This window comes from Camellia sinensis, chromosome 3 (assembly GCF_055761805.1).
Source record: "Camellia sinensis isolate YWXY chromosome 3, ASM5576180v1, whole genome shotgun sequence".
In the NCBI taxonomy this organism is placed as follows: Eukaryota; Viridiplantae; Streptophyta; class Magnoliopsida; order Ericales; family Theaceae; genus Camellia; species Camellia sinensis.
The window spans coordinates 138,925,682-138,942,904 of record NC_138963.1 but is presented as its reverse complement, the minus strand read 5'-3'; the positions used below and the strand labels follow the sequence as shown (position 1 = coordinate 138,942,904).

The 17,223-nt window shown below is 34.9% G+C and overlaps 2 long non-coding RNA genes across 3 annotated transcripts; both read left to right on the top strand.

Moving 5' to 3' along the window:
* Window positions 1-954: 954 nt before the first annotated feature.
* LOC114304986 (uncharacterized) lies at window positions 955-10,029 on the top strand. Of its 2 annotated transcripts, XR_014364514.1 has the most exons (5): window positions 955-1,139; window positions 1,279-1,380; window positions 1,508-1,536; window positions 2,062-2,178; window positions 9,783-10,029. It is a non-coding gene; the product is annotated as an uncharacterized LOC114304986 (long non-coding RNA). The 2 variants fall into 2 exon arrangements; XR_003644211.2 differs by lacking the exon at window positions 9,783-10,029 and having other exon boundaries at window positions 2,062-2,374.
* Window positions 10,030-12,235: 2,206 nt separating this feature from the next.
* Window positions 12,236-16,721, top strand: LOC145822803 (uncharacterized). The gene is made up of 3 exons (XR_014364515.1): window positions 12,236-12,940; window positions 13,634-13,762; window positions 16,481-16,721. It is a non-coding gene; the product is annotated as an uncharacterized LOC145822803 (long non-coding RNA).
* Window positions 16,722-17,223: the final 502 nt, after the last annotated feature.

Here is a 17,223-nt window from a genome sequence, read left to right as displayed (position 1 = left end):
CTTATGATTTTGATAAGGGGAGTGAATAATCATAATGATATAAAGTTGAATACATGGGACTGTGTAGCTTTATTTTACACGGTTAATGAGTAATGGTTTATTGTGACTTATAGTAAGCTGGCTCTTTTCTTAACATTGACCTCCTAATAATGTATTTGCAAAAACTATATTAGAATTATACTGAAACACAAGAAAGGGGTTTTCTTTAAACAACTTTTTATGGATTTCTTTAAGAGAACGATGTTACATTTTATATGTAGTGTATTTTGAGTATGAAAGGAGCACATTTTATATGCATGTATCACTCCTAGAATTCATGATCACATGTATCTAGGGATATTTATTGTTTAGAACCATTGAAAGTTCCTACTGGACATATTGTTCATCCCATGTTTATGTTACCATTTTTGGGGAAAGAGACCCACTAACACTAGTTGAAGATTTACGAAGTTGTATTTCCTTTTTGGTGTACAATTGTTATTAGAGTGTAACTAAAATGTACAGAATGATCAATGGTTGTTGAGTGTTTTGTTATGTAAATATTGGTTTTGGATACTTCAATGTAATTCATTCGCATGTACCATTGTTGTATTCATTCGAGAGAGGACAATATTTTTATTACTCAAATGTAACGGGTATTAGTATTCATTAATGTATTTAACATCTAGATTTAAAGTAAAGCTTTTGGTAATGTTTTCGAGAAATAAAATTTGGAGACGTAACAAACACACTCGTTGGGTAGCTCACCGTCCTTTTGTTCTCAAGTTGAACAACGTCATTCGAATTAACGCAAAGCTTGGACCCAAGGAGTACGGAAAGCGACGAATATTTCCTCCCCGTACAGGTTGTAAGTGTAATTTACCATTTTTTAAAATATTCAGAAAAAAAAAAAAACTCCACATGAAATTCTCAAAGCCCTTGACCCTTAAATCCATTTTTTTCCCCTAATATGATACATATGTATTGTTTGAGAAAATCAAAAACTAATGGCTGAGATTAGACACCGATCCATCCAAAGGTCTATAAATCTAGGGTTCTTTCTTCTCAACCCTACATCCTTTGGAGTCTTCATCTAGGGTTTTTACGAGTTCGCTGTGAAAAGTTCTCTCATTCTCCAACACACAAACACACACAAAATGGTGAGTTCGATCGCACCTCATCCTCATATCAAAGCCCTTCTTTTTGTATTTTATTCTTCAAATCTATATTTGTTAGGTTTTTATGGTATCGAATATGATTTTTCATGACAATTGATTAAGATTTGATCTTGTTTTTCAGGTTCTTCCAAATAATATCGATTTGTTGAATCCACTAGCAGAGCTCGAGAAGAGGAAGCACAAGCTAAAGCGTCTGGTCCAGTCCCCTAATTCCTTCTTCATGGTAACGCAAACCCCACAAATTTTACTCTGTCACTCATAATTGATACTCAATTTGTTGTAAGTTTTGTTTTTAACCAAATAGTGCTCTGATTCTTTTTTTTTTCTTCAATTTTTTTTTTCTGCAAAAGGATGTCAAATGCCAAGGCTGTTTCAACATGTGAGTTTTTGTAATACTTTGTTTATTATTATTATTATTGATCTCATGTTATTGTTTTGGGTTTCAAATTAAATGTTCTGTTTGGATTAGTTTTTGAAAGCTATTTTTGAGTTTTTTGTATTTGTTTTTTTAACATTTTAGTCAAATTGATTCACCTGATACACCTAAAAATTCAAATATTTGTGAAGAACCTTGAAAAAGTTCACTAGGAATGATGTACTATTTGTATTTTTTGTGATTTTTTTTTTTCAATTTTTGCTTTTAACTTTGACGTAGATCTAGGTTAGTTAGTTGGATATAAAAATTAAGTTTTATTTATTTATTGAAATATAAAAAAGTTAACTAAATATAATAAAACACTATAAACAAAAAACTCAAAAATAAATTATTGAGTTTCAAAACCAACCATAGATTTACATGATGTATCATGTTCTTTTCCACTTTAGTAAATTTTTATTGATTGATCAATTGGAAAAATTAAAGAACCACCATCTTTAGTCACTCACAAACTGTTGTGATGTGTAGAAACTGCCATACCATCTTGTGCCAGCTAATAGGAGGCCATACGAGGCTCATCGAGGGATGTTCTTTCAGGAGAAAGGGTGATTGAGTGTTCCGAGGGATGCTCTTTTAGGAGAAAGGGTGACTGAGTGTGCTTCTCTACTTTTCATTTCGATTATTAGTTTCAATGGAAGATTTTTGAAAAATGCTTAGTGCTAGTTTGAGATCAAGCACCTTCTTGTTTTGGCGTAAATAATGTTGGCTTTGTTAAATGTGTTCGACTTTAATTACGTGACTATTCTTATTTAATATTTTTTGGTGCCTTTGATTTGGTTAAGCTTGAATGATTGATATTTTTCTTCCTTGTGTTTTAAGTTGATTTTTTATTAGTAAAGTTAGCTATTGTATTAAAGGGTGCCAAAAAAATGTGCAAACTCTAGTAGATTATTTACATATTAAACAGAAACAATGTTTTCCTTATGTCTACTAGGATATAGAACCCCACAAGAAACTAGCTAAATAAATCTCGTGAAATTGAAAAATCTAGTGAATTGCAAGAAAGTAACCACTAGTAAAGATTTAGGTGTTTTAGGTTTGAAGAATCTATGAATATGGCTCTTTTGTCAAAATGGTGGTGGAGATTTGGTAAGGAAAGAAATGTGCATTGTGGAGAACGGGTTAGTAAGCCACAAATATAATGTTGAGATGGTAGAATGGCTTCCTTAGAGGGTTGAAAATGGAAACAGTTAAGGTGTTTGGAAGAGTGTAGTGGAATTAGAATGCAAGTAATTCAATGTTAAGGATATTATGAGAAATAATAATATGTTTATAATAGTGGGAAATGGGCATATATTGACTTGGGAATTGGTCACTAAACTTAAAATATCCAAGGCTATTAACAATCTCAAATGTAATGTGAAGGATGTATGTAAGCTTGATAGTGGTAAAATTTTGTGGAAGTCAAAGTATAGAAGACAATGATTTAGCAGGAGAAAGAGTGGGTAAATATGTTTAAATTGCTAGAAGGAGTTAGGTTGAAGCTAAGGACTGCAGGAGTTAGGTTGAGGGTAGGGACAACTAATATAGATGTTGGACTAGAATGGGGTTCTTACCTCAATATGCTCTTTGTACAAGCAGTTGAAATTTTTTTGGGATTGAATAAGAATTAGAAAATTTATGTACGAATTTTGCTACATCTCCTATTTTATCACACCCAATTACCCCTCTAATGAAATGGCAAACAATTTTGAAAGGATAGAAGAGGTTGAAGAGAGTTGATTGGTTGTTATTATTTGCCACCTCATGTGTTTTGCTTGAAAAAATTGTTAGTAGGGATTTACTATTGAGAATGAACATTATCCCTCTAGATTCTGAGGCTTGTTGTGTGTTCTATAATGGGGATAGAAAATCTAGGGTCCGTTTGGTTTAGTTTTGAAAGGTAAGATTTTGAAAAGAGTTTTGAAAATTAAGAACTTGTTTGGTTATGAGTTTTGAAAATAATTTTGGAATAATTTGTAGGTTTTTTATTTTTTATTTTTTTATAGTTGAATAGATGAGTGTGAGAGAAAAATTGATTAATTGATGATTAGAATGTGAGAGAGGATAAAAGAGAGAGAAAAAATGATTGAAAAAAAAAAACAAAAACAAAAAGAGAGGAGAGAAAAAACAATTTTGAAACAATATTAAAAAATTGTAAACCAAACATTTTTTTTTTTCAATCCAAAAGTTAATTTAAAAATTAAACCAGACACTACCCTATTGTTCATGTATAGAGTGCTTTTATCCAATTGTGGGGCTCGCCCAAGGAATTTGGACGGTATTGGTGGTTTGGGTTGAATTACAAGTGTTTGAAAAAGGAAATCATGAAGTTTTGTTTGTTTTTTTGGTTGACAAGAAATATAATTATTTTTTATAAAGCTGAAATTGATTGGGTGGAGATCATATTGAGCTGATAAGCAAGGTATGAGGACTATCTTATTTTTAATGTTTTTTTGTTTTGTTTTGTTTTTTTTTTTTTTTTTTTGTTTTTTTTTTTTTGTTTTTTTTTGGTTAGTTGTTTGCACTAAATGGGTGAGGTTATAGTTGAGTAAAGGAAATGGGTTGTTAAAGTAGGTTTTTAACAGAGTACTCTGTTTTTTTTTTCCCCATACAGTAGGATGTAAAAAGGGATCAGTAAGTTAGATTACAACGAAATGGTGGAAATTGTTCTATCAACTCGAATTTTGAATCTCTGACTTTCTCATTATCCAAAGAAACAGTTACATGGTAGACTAGTTTTGTTAATGCCTTGGTCTATGTACATTCCAATTTTTCTATCTTGACACTTCATACTTGATCACCTTGTTTCTAACACACTATATAGGATTTGATTATCGGTGGTGTACGATGAATGGTGTGTATGGGTGCATGCATGTATATGGTAATCAGGGTTGGCTCTAAACTTTTCTAGACCTAGAGCAAGCTTCTAACATGGGTTTTTTTATATATTATTATTATTATTATTATTATTATTATTATTATTATTATTATTATATAAAACAACACAAGCATATAGGTGGAATTGAATCTAACGCCTATGCTATTGTCGATTTTATTTTTATTATGTCAATACAATTTCATTTGAACCAAATAACCTCTTTGCATTGTTTCAAGCACACAATTTGAAGAAAAGTTAGATACAAACACGTGTGGCTGTAACGCCCCGAAAATATAACAATAAAACCATCTCACAACATTTCTTAAATATCAATACATTTTGAAAATAATACCATTCCATTCATATGCTTCCATTATACAAAAGGTGACGCATACAATTATACATTCATAGGCTCTAACCCTGAATCTATAGCATGTGCCACAAGCAAACGATATGAAATATAAGTTTAAACAGATAAATTAATGCCCTAATGGCTACAACTTTCCCAAACGATGCTTGGTTACAACAAGTGAGTTTTTAACTCAATACAGTTTAAGCCCTAGCCTTGTACAAAATAAATACAACAAATATCAAAAAAAGAAGCTCTTGGCTCTAAGTTCTCCCAAACTACGTCCTTAGCGGAGACATGTCATCAACACCTGAAAGTTATTTTCCATATAAGGTGAGCCAAAGTCTAGTAGAGATATTCTTAACATAGTGTATGAATTTTAACAAAATTATAAGATAAATGCATATGTAATGCCAAGTGCCAAAACGTTTTACATTTCTTTCCACAACAATGCTATGCCAGATTATATCTCAATTCATTAAGACATTTCCTCTATAATAGAAAACAGGGTAGTGATTATAAGCACTGGGAATCTCTAAGTACGTGTCTGCCAGTAAACTATACAAGCACTACCAAAGCCATTTTGATCAGTACTAACTGAAGGATCGGCACCTAACTGCGCGGGTTTCTAGACTTTCACCAATGACACACAAGCCAACATAATACCACAACCACACCCCCTACCCAGATTCATCAAGGTATTCACTCATTTTTCTCAAAATAATATATATTTTCAATGTTAAGTATGCAACAATGCTCAATGCAAATGGATGAGAAATTAGTTTCAATTCACTTAATCTTCATGCAATTTCAACAACAATCATAGCTTTCCTCCACCGATAGCACAAAACATATATCTTTATTCAAACAGATAATTTCCAATAAAGATCCAATTTCATAAATTCTGAGATGAAGAGTGATAATACATATCCAACTCTACCATCATCATCAACATAATCATTATTCTGTTCTTACAAAATCCAAAGTCATTTCCATTTTCTTTCACAAAATCAAACATCCAAGATTTTAGGGAAAATTTACATTTTCTTTAAAAATCAATTCCAAGTATGAAAATCCACCATTTTATCATAACTCAATCACATTTACAACCCCACAACCATTTTTGAGAACCCATTTGAAAACCCCTCATTTTTATTTCAAAATCAAACCCTATATTTTATACAAAATCTCCCAAATCACAATATTCTTTAGACAGACAAATAACTAAGTTAAAAATCATACAAAAGGTCAAAGAAACCCTTACCTCAAAGTAAGAAGACAAGACAGAGCAAGGTTGAAACTTGACGAAGCCGAAAACAAACCTTACTCCGATCAAATCAAAGCTCCAGGCAAGCTCTACCCTTTTTCCTAAAGGACAATGGTGTAACAACTAATAGATTGAGAGTATTTGAAGGTTGAAGACGAATTTTAGAGAGAGAAGGTCTAGATTTAGGGTTTTGAAATGTTTAGAGAGAGAGAGAGATGAAAAAGTGATCCAAAAAGTGACTTTTATGAACTGAAATACGTGTAGACCACTCAAGCGACTAAAACACCGCTCAAGCGACTAGACACAATAAGTGACACCGCTCAAGCGGACAAAGTGACCGCTCGAGCACAAAATGACTGTAACGCCCAAAATAATTACAATAAAACCATCCACAATATTAATAAATAACAATACCATTCTGAATACAATATCCTAGTCATTTCATACAATCAAAGTGTACAAAAGATGTCACATGCAGTTATACATTCATAAGTCCTAACCCTGAATCTATAACATGTGCCATAAGTTGAAGATATGAAATAAATTTAAATCCAATACAGTTAAAGCCCTTGGCTTGTACAAAATAAATATAACAATACACAAAAAGAAGCCTTCAGCTCCAAGTCCTTCAAAGCTATTGCCTTGGCGGAGGCATATCATCAACACCTGAAAATGGCTTTCCCACATAAGGTGAACCAAAACTCAGTAGAAATACTACAACACAGTTTATGAATCTTAACAAATATATAAAGTGAATGCATATGCAATGCTCGTGTTAAAAACATTTTATATCTCTTTCTAAAACCATGCAATGCCAAGTTTATAACACAATTCGTTAAATCATTTCCTTTACAATAGAAAACAAAGTAGTGAGTACATCACTCTGAATCTCTAGGTACGTGTTTGCCATACAAGCACTACTCTTTGTCATTTTTACTAGTATTAACTGGAAGGCTCGACACCTATCCGCGTGGGTTTTGGTCTTTCACCAAGGACACATAGACCAACTTAATATCGTAACCACACCCTCTACCCAAATTCACCATGTATTCACCCATTTTTCTCAAAACAATATACATTTTTAATTTGTTAAAGATGTGACAAAATTCAATGCAAATGAATATAAATTAGTTCCAATTCACCTCATTCTCATGCAATTTCTACAACAATCATAGCTATCCTCCACCAATAGACCAAAACAGATATGTCTAAACAAATAAATAATTTTCATGAAGACAAACTTTCCAAAAATCTCAAGATGTGAGTGATAATACATATCCAACTCCGTCATCCTTATCAACATCAATCTAATTCCACATTTCCAACATCAAATTCCGTTTATCATTACAAAATCAACATTTGATATTCTTAGAGAAAAATCCCATTTCCTTTATAAATCAATTTCAAAAATAAAGTCCATCATTTCATCATAACTCAACAATAAATACATTTCCTCAATCATTTCCATCAACTCATTTGAAAACTTCTCTTTTGATTTCAAACCAAAACCCTAGATTTGTCCAAAAATTCCCAAATCACAATGTTTCTTTATAAAAACAAATAATTAAGTTAAAAATCATAAAAAAGGGCAGAGAATCCCTGAGCCTAGAAGACGAGAGAGAGAGAGAGTGGATGAACCTCAAAGACGACGAAAATCAACTTTGTTCCAATTAAGAGGAAGCTCTCGGTGTGCTCTACCTTTTTATCAAAGGGACTAGGGTGGAGAAATCAATGGATCTAGGTATATTTGTAGAAAGAATGTGAGTTTTAGAGAAAGAAGCTCTAGTTCTAGGGTTTTTAGAATGTTTAAAGAGATAGAGAAATGAAAAAGTGACACAAAAAGTGACTTTTACGAACTGATATACATGTAGACCGCTCGAGCACAAGAAGTGTCGCTCGAGCGACTAGAAACAATAAGTAGGACTACTCGAGCGCAAAAATTACTGCTCAAGCAAAGAATACTAGCTTCCAAAAGTTTTACAGACAGAAGACCACCAGTTGAGCCCTAGAAGTACTGCTCAAGCCAACACTGCTTGAGCGCAAGAATCACCACTCGAGCAAATAATGCACCCTCCCAGTAGTTTTGCAAACCTGCAAAAGTACTGAGAGTTTTCAAAGACCGCTCGAGCGCAAGAAGCTTTGCTTGAGGGTAGAGACAAAAATTTAGGCAACAACAATTTTGAAAAACAAGCTACCAACCTGTTCCAAACGCAACCAAGACACTCCAATAACCAAACTCAATGAGGAATAAGGAGAAACAAGACATGAACAATCATATAAGACAATGAAACCCGAATCCAGAACATCAAATGGGTTGGGTCTAAACCAAAATCGCTATAACCTCCCTCTTTAAGGAATTTCGTCCCCAAAATTTTAAATCCAACAACAAAACCATGTTTAAACCAATTACAACAATCCTGTGATGTCTTCACAACACCTTTACCAAAGAAATTGTCTTGGCACGCAAGACTTGGTCTCGAGTATCTAAAACTCTAACCGGTCTCTCCTCGTATGAGACATCACCATCAACCTCTAACTCGGTCCAATCCAACAAGTGTGATGGATTTGGCTCGTGCTTCCGAAGCATACTGATATGAAACACGTTATGAACCCTAGAAAGCTATGGTGGCAAGGCCAACCGATAAGCTACCTCCCCAATCCGTTCTAGGACTTCAAAAGGTCCAATAAATCTAGGAGACAACTTCCCGCTTTTCCCAAACCTCATCAAACCCCGTCTAGGTGATATTTTTAAGAAGACGTGATCTCCTACCTCAAATGACAATGATCTCCTACTCAACTGTAGAAGTTGATCGTATTGATGGAAAAGCTTTCAATAAGGTACAGGACCCGTGGTATGCCCCACGGGGCTAAACAACCCCTTTCAATAGGGGTGTAAATGTAACGACCGCGACCTCCATGTTATTTTTATTTAGTATTTGATTGGGCATAAATTGCATAATTTTGTGTTTAATAGAAACTTATCTATTTGTATGTGAATTATCTGTTTAATTCTCGACTTAGAATTCGAAATTGAAAGCCTAAACGATTTCAGAAGCCAAAATTGGTTAATTCAATAGGCTAGTTAGAATTTTTAGAATCATATGGTAAGTTTAATTAAAATTTGATTTGAATCAAAATAATTAGAATAAAATAATCATAATTGATAAAATAATCACTTAAGCATAGGTGATTAGTGAGGCCTTAATTACCCTATATATATTTGTTAAATATGCTTAGACTTTATTTTACATCAACTTTGTGCTGAAAACTTGAGAGCTAGAGAGAGAATTCAACACTTTAGAGATAGAGAGAGAGAGAGAAGAATTCAAGAGAAACCAAGGGAGGGTCTAGAGATTAAGCTTAATTTAGGCTAAATTCAAGCTCTAGGTATGATTTTAACCTACAATTCATGAAGTTAAACCATGTAGGAAGATGTATTCACCAATTTGTAGGACCATTTGCATGTAATTGAAAAAAATGAGCTAGAATCAATAACAGTTTAGTGAATTCAAGTGAATTGTGTACACGCATGCATATTTTTTTACTTTTGAACTTAGTTTCTTCAAAATTCATACTTGCATAGTCTTTACATGAGTTATTTCTTGAACTTCTTCATGGTTTTGCACTCAACATTTCATATAAACATGTTTTTCTTTATACTGATATTACTCACTAGGCTCCAGCTCACCCATTTACCTTATATATATATGTAGGTGAGCAAGCAGAACGTCACGTTTAAAGTAAACTCGGCGTCTACCCTTTTGAAGCCTTTTGGAAAGTGCCTCCGTAAAGGGGCGAGCTTGGACTTGAGAGGAGTTAAGCATTGTCAACCCAACTTTTGTCTTGTTTTGTTCTTGTTTCTTTGGATAATTTTGCAACTTGTATGAATGATGTAGGGTGAGGAGTCTAACTTTTGACTATTGTATATAAGTTTTATGAAGTTAAAGTTGGTTTTTACTACTTATGATTTCGGCATGTATGCACTGCTCAATGGCTCGTTATTATTTTATGCTTTTATTTCCGTTAAGCCCTATTCTTATATTATGATTTATTTGACTTTGAGATCGAAGGTAATCCAAGATTACTATCTGGTCATGGCCTGAACCTCTAGGGGTGAGCTAGGGTCGTAACAGAGTAGTATCAAAACATGAGTTATACCTCACCCACTTGTCCATTGAGCAATAAGGTGTCTAGAAAAGACTTAAGAATTGTATTCATTGCATTTGAATGACAATATAAGATAACTTTTGAAAATGTGTAACTGTATATGTGTGTGCATACAATGTATTTGTTATGATACAAGTTTCATATTGGTAATGGTGAGAATAAGAGAAGATAAACTGGACGAGTCTACCTCCAACCGTCTTGGTAGGATGGAAAGAATGATGCACGATATGGCTGAAAGCCTAAGACAATAACAACAATGGCAACAACAGCAACCCCCACCCCCACCCCCACCTCCAATACCTGTACCACCGATGCCAGATCATCAAACAGATGACAGAACCATTGCCCTCACCAAGCAATTTAAAAAGTTGAAGCCACCTTTGTTCCATGTGGGTGTTGATCCATTAAAGGCTAAGGCCTGGGTGTTAGGGATCGCGAAATTGTTTGAAGTGTTTCCGTGTACAGAGACACAAAAAGTTCTATTGGCTGCCTTCACCTTAGAAGATGAAACAAGAAGGTGGTGGATGTTAGTGCGAGATACTAATAGGGGGATTAATTGGGCTTAGTTGTTAAAGATCTTCTATGAGAAATACTTCCCGCAGTGTGTTCGGGACAGAAAAGTGACACAATTTGAGTTATTAAAATAGGGGAATAAATTAGTGGCAGAATATGAAGCTCAGTTTACTGAACTAGCATGGTTTGCACCACATATGGTTGATACGGACTACAAAAAGGGCAAAAAGTTCGAGGGAGGTTTCCGTGACTCCATCCTTCATAGTATAAATGTTTTGAAACAGCCTAAATATGTTGATGTGTTAGACAGGGCACTTATGTCAGAGGCAAACCTAGCCGCTCACAATCAGAATTTCAAACGGAGAGGTAAGAGACAAAACTTTAGTAACGAAGCAACATCATCAATGAGCAAGAAATCGAAATCCAGTAACTCAAGCTCAAACCAAAGTGCTAATTCGAAACCCAATTGTGCTATATGTGGAAAGAAACATCGGGGCGTGTGCTATCGTACCATGGGAGCTTGCTATCAGTGTGGGAAAGTCGGTCACATGGCAAGATATTGTACATAACCTCGACGGATTGGCAACTGAGGCACTGCAAGTTCATCCAGGTCAGTCCCAGCAACAAGACCCAATACAACTCAGGCTACAACACAAAGTGATGTAAGACAAAGAAGAGTGTTCGCACTTATTCCAGGAGATACTCAAAACACAGAGGTGGTAGTTTCAGGTACACTTTTCTATTTATGGCTAAGCTGCATATGTATTGATTGATTCGGGTTCCACTCATTCTTTAATTTCTATGGTATTTGCTAATAAATTCAATAGACCCATGGAATCCTTAAGTTACATATTATGTGTTGCACCACCAACGGGGGGATCTATGTTGTGGTTGTTTATGTATTCTGCATGTGAATTATTACTTGAAAATGCCACTTTATATGCTGATTTGTTACCCCTTGATATGACACATTTTGATGTAATTTTTGGTATAAACTGGCTATCTAAGTATTATGCAACCATTAATTATGCATCTAAGCTAGTGATATTTCGACCTTTGGGTCAAGATGAATTTTATTGAGGATAAGGGTGTAGCTCCTCCACCATACTTAATACCTGTAATGAAAGCCCGTAAATTGATTAGTAAAGGATACCAATAGTACTTGTGTAGTGTGATAAATAATCAAACCTGAATATTACCTTGGATAGCATCTCTGTAGTAAGGGATTTTCTCGATGTGTTTCCAGAAGAGTTACCGGGATAACTGATTAATAGAGAAATTGAATTTGTAATTGATATAGTACCGAGTACTCAACCTATATCCAAAACTTCATATCGTATGTCTACTACTAAAATGAAAGAATTGAAAGTTCAGTTGCAGGGATTACTTGACAAAGGGTTTATTTGACCAAGTACATCACCATGGGGTGCACCTGTATTGTTTGTAAAAAAGAAAGATGGCACACTCCGGTTGTGTATTGATTACTGGGAACTTAACAAGGTAACTATCAAAAATAAGTATCCTTTGCCTCGGAGTGATGATTTGTTTGACTAGTTACAAGGGCCCCAAGTATTTTCAAAGATTGATTTGAGGTCGGGATATCACTAGTTGAAAGTCAAAGCTAAAGATATTGAGAAAACTGCCTTTCGAACCAGGTATGGACATTATGAATTCTTAGTCATGCCTTTTGGAGTTACTAATCTGCCAGCAACATTTATGGATTTGATGAATAACGTCTTTAAACCATTCCTGGATGATTTTGTCGATGTATTTATTGACGACATTTTGATTTATTCCAGAAGTAAAGATGACCATGAATGACACTTGAGAATAACTCTGCGGACACTTAGATAGAAACACCTGTATGGAAAACTTAAAAACTATGAATTCTGGTTAGATAAGGTTACATTTCTGGGGCATGTTATTAACAGTGATGGCATTTCAGTTGACTCACAAAAAATTGAAGCAATTATAGATTGGCCTACTCCGACTAACATAATAGAGGTTCGTGGTTTCATGGTATTGGCAGGTTATTACTGAAGTTTTGTCAAAGACGTTTCAGAGATGGTTGTGCCGTTGACACACTTGACTCGAAAAGGAGAGCCATTTGTATGGACAAACCAAAGAGAATCTGCATTCCAAGAGTTGAAAACAAGGCTGACTGCTGCTCCAATTCTTACTCTACCATCAGGTACTGAAGGATTTGTAATTTTTAGTGATGCTTCTCATAGAGGGTTGGGTTGTATTTTAATGTAGAATGGCAAGGTGATTGCTTATGCATCCTGACAGTTAAAACCTCATAAAAAGAACTACCCGACACATGTCCTAGAACTCGCCACTATTGTCTTTGCATTAAAGGTCTAGCGTCACTATTTATACGGGTTAAAATGTGAAGTATATACAGATCACAAAAGCTTGAAATATCTCTTTACCCAAAAAGAGTTAAATATGCAACAAAGAAGATGACTTGAATTGATCAAAGACTATGACCTGCAAATCCATTATCACCCAGGGAAAGCTAATATTGTAGCCGATGCACTCAGTAGAAAGAATATGGGGAATTTAGCTTGTTTGCTTATAGATCAGAATGAACTTTTGCGTGAATTTGAAAATCTTGAATTGGAAGTAGTACCTTATGAACGAGACTGTTTATTGACTGCAATTTCAGCCCAGCCAGTAATCATAGAAGAGATCAAGCAAAAGTAGTGGAATGATGATTTCTTTAAAAATATTTTTTATGAGTTCAAAACCAAGCCTAGACCGGGGTTTACGATTGAGAATCAAGTGTTAAAATTTCAAGGAAGGCATTGTGTACCTAATGACATAGAATTGAAAAGAAGAATTCTAGATGAGGCTCACAAGTCAATGTTTGCTATGCTCCCAGGAAATACTAAAATGTACCAAGAATTAAAACAGATGTACTGGTGGCCAAACATGACAAAAGAGATTGCTAATTACAACTCCAAATGCCTTCAATGCCAACAAATGAAAGCTGAACATCAAAAACCAACAGGTTTGCTTCATTCTCTTCCTATTCTAGAATGGAAGTGGGAACATATAACCATTGATTTCATTGTCGGTCTACCTCGAACACCTAGAGGTATGAATGTTATTTGGGTTACTGTTGATAGATTGACGAAATATGCTTATTTTCTTGCTGTGAAAATTTCGTTTAATGCCTACAGACTTGTCACTATTTATATTGATGAAATTATTTGACTACATGGATTTCTAGTGTCTATAGTTTCAGATAGAGATCCTAAATTCGTTTATAGATTTTAGAAGAGTTTACAACAAGCTAAGGGCATAGAATTGAGATTTAGCACGACTTTTCATCCACAAACCGATGGGTAAATGGAGAGAACTATCCAAACATTAGAAAATATGCTTCGTATGTGCGTCCTAGAATTTCAGGACAGTTGGGAAACTTACCTACCATTGGCAAAATTTGCTTATAACAACGGTTTCCACTCAAGTATCAGCATAGCACCTTGTGAGGCATTATATGGTAGAAAGTATATATAACAACTCTCATTTTTCCTGAGTCATATTCATAAGAATTTACATGATTTTTGGTTTGTTAAGCTTGCATCTTGTGGACTTTAATATTTTTTCTAAGTATGGGAGCATGTCTTGTTTTGTGTTGTTGTGTTTTGTCTAAGTATAAGATCCATGCTTTGTTCCTTGCTTTGTGTGTTGAACCTAGGCCATCTATCTTTGCTACCTCATGCCTAGGTCACACCTTTGAATCTCTTACACCTAGACCATTAAGCGTTAACACTTAGGATCATCTTGGAACCATCTTGGTTGACCTCCGCCTTCACCCTTGTATCTTGGCTGAGATGTGCATCATCTATGCCGAGGTGTGCATCACCTAGGCCAAGATGTGTATCATTTACACATCTGAGATTTTTGATCCTTAAACCTAGCAATCTTGTTCCTTGACTTGTACGACCTAGGCCGAGGTGTGTCACACCTAGGCCAAGTGTTACCACTCCTAGCGAAGATGAGAAAGACCTCACTTATCCTTCACTTGTCCGAAGCCTTTGTTTTGATCCAGGATCCTTGCCTTGTCAGAGTGCCCATGCCACCTTACTTGTTGTACACACTTTGACCTACTCTTGTCTTTTCATTCCGGCACCTTTTTTAGAAGACTTGATCAGATAGTGCCACATGTCCCAGTAGTGGTTTTAAGATAGTTAGCAGTTGAGAAACCCATATCTTTGCCATATCTTCGTCTTGAAGAGAGAGAAGCTCTAGGAAGAAGAAGAAGAAGTTCTTAGAGTGAGAATTAGATTTTCAAGCTTGAAGTTCATACATTGGACCATTTGATTTGTGATTTGAGGTTAGATTCTTGATCTACTCTTATTGCTCTTTATGTTAATCTGATCATATTGCATGATCTAGCATGATTCATGAGTCATGCATTGATTTAAAGTTTTATTTTAGAGAGAGAAAGTGATGTTCTTGTGTTCTTGAAAAAAAAACATGTTTTGATCCAAAAGTTTGAATCAAGTTCTATGTTCTTGTGTTTGTTTCCATGAAATCTTCAAGTATGGGTACACAGGTCCATGTTTTTAAACTCATATCATGAAATCTCATATTTTGAATAAGAAATTATGATTTTAGCATTCATGTTCTTCATGTTCTTCAAGAGGAAACCTAGATTTCCAGACTACATTTCTCAAAGTGTGGTCACCGAGACCCAATCTTACCCAGACCTCACACCTAGGCCAAGCATTGCATCTCACCTTGGCCTCCCTTACATGATCACTTGTACCTTAGTCTATCTTGCATGCACACCTAGGTCGACCACTACACACCTAGGTCGACCACTGTACACCTTTGCCAACACCTTGTAACATCCTGGACGAGCAGTCCACATCTCAACTAAGGATACCACAACTCGGCCAAGAGGTGTGGAACCTCAGCCAAGATCTCCTGAGTTCTTCCAGCTAGGCTATTTTGACCCAGCTTATCTTTGTACATCCATTCTGAGACCTGCTTTGTACCCAACATGATTTTCCAAGAAGAAAAACATTGATTTTGCTCTCAACATATGTTTTGCTTTGTCTTGACTTGGTTTTGGAAGGAAATTCCGAGATCCATTTCACTTATTTCAAGCTTGTTTTGAGAGTGCATTTCATAACCATCTTTGAGCATATCTTCGTACTTTCTTGAAGTGCATTCAATGGAATTACTATGTACTTGTAGGTCTTGGATCTTTACCTTAATCCCCTCTACCGAAGAGATATTGTGAGTGGTACTTTTAATAAAGTTATGTTAAAATTTTTTGATCAAAGCTTTGCATTGTTTTGACAAAGTATTTGATCAAGCATGAATGATTATCCCTTAGTTTTTGTATCAAGTAATATGTTTGTTTTGATGACGTTCTTGAAAGGTCCTTAGTGCTAGGGGACTTTAATGCAACTAGTACTTTTGTTTGAGATATCTCCTTTGCCACAGACGGGTGGGCTTGTCTAATCGATTCTGGGTCGGTTATTCCTTTGTTTTGTCAATGAATGTCACCCTTTGTATTATGTAGATGTTAGTAAACATCCCTTGAAACTTTGAAAGCCTTTGATTGATGAACTCGGTTCATCATTTGATTTTGTGACATGCTATGATATGTATTGTTTTGATAAAATCTCGGATATCATTCATTCAAACTTTTATTACTTATATCATTCACTGAGCTTTCAGCTAACCCCTCTCTCTTATGTATATGTAGGTGATGAACAAGAAGGCGATGTTGCCTAAGCTTTATTTGGAAGATGTTTTGGTTCTTGTTTTTGTAGCATCTTGAAGATTATGCTTCTTAATTTTGTAGATCCTTTACCTTATATGTTTTGACTTGAGAAGCCTTTTGATCAAGATGTAATATTAAGTTTATTTTATTTTCTATTCAAGTTGTAAAGCATCTTAATATGTATGTCATTTCGTTTAATTTATGCACAGCTCTTATGGACTAATTAGATTTAAATTTATTGCTTTCGCACATGTATGCCCCATATATATAGTTTGTTTGTGTGAATCTTTTTGAGTTGGCCTTCAGCAATCTCAGATTACTGGTCATCACGACATCATTCTATTAGGGGCAGAATGGGGTCATGACAGTATAGGTCTTCGATTTACTGGACCGAGGTTAGTGATAGAGCTTTATACGAATCTGAACTTGTGCAAGAAACAACTGAAAAGATAAAGATCATCCAACAGAGGCTCAAGACTACTCAGAGCTGACAGAAAAGTTATGCTGATTAGAAAATGAGAGATTTGAAGTATGAAGTTGGAGATCATGTGTTTATTCGAGTGATACCAATGAAATGGCAAACAAGATTCAGTAGAAAATGGAAACTAACTCCGCGGTATATCGGGCCATTTCAAATTTTGGAAAGGCTTGACCTTGTTGCTTATCGTATTACTTTACTATTGGGAATGGAGCAAACGCACAACGTTTTCCATGTGTCAATGCTT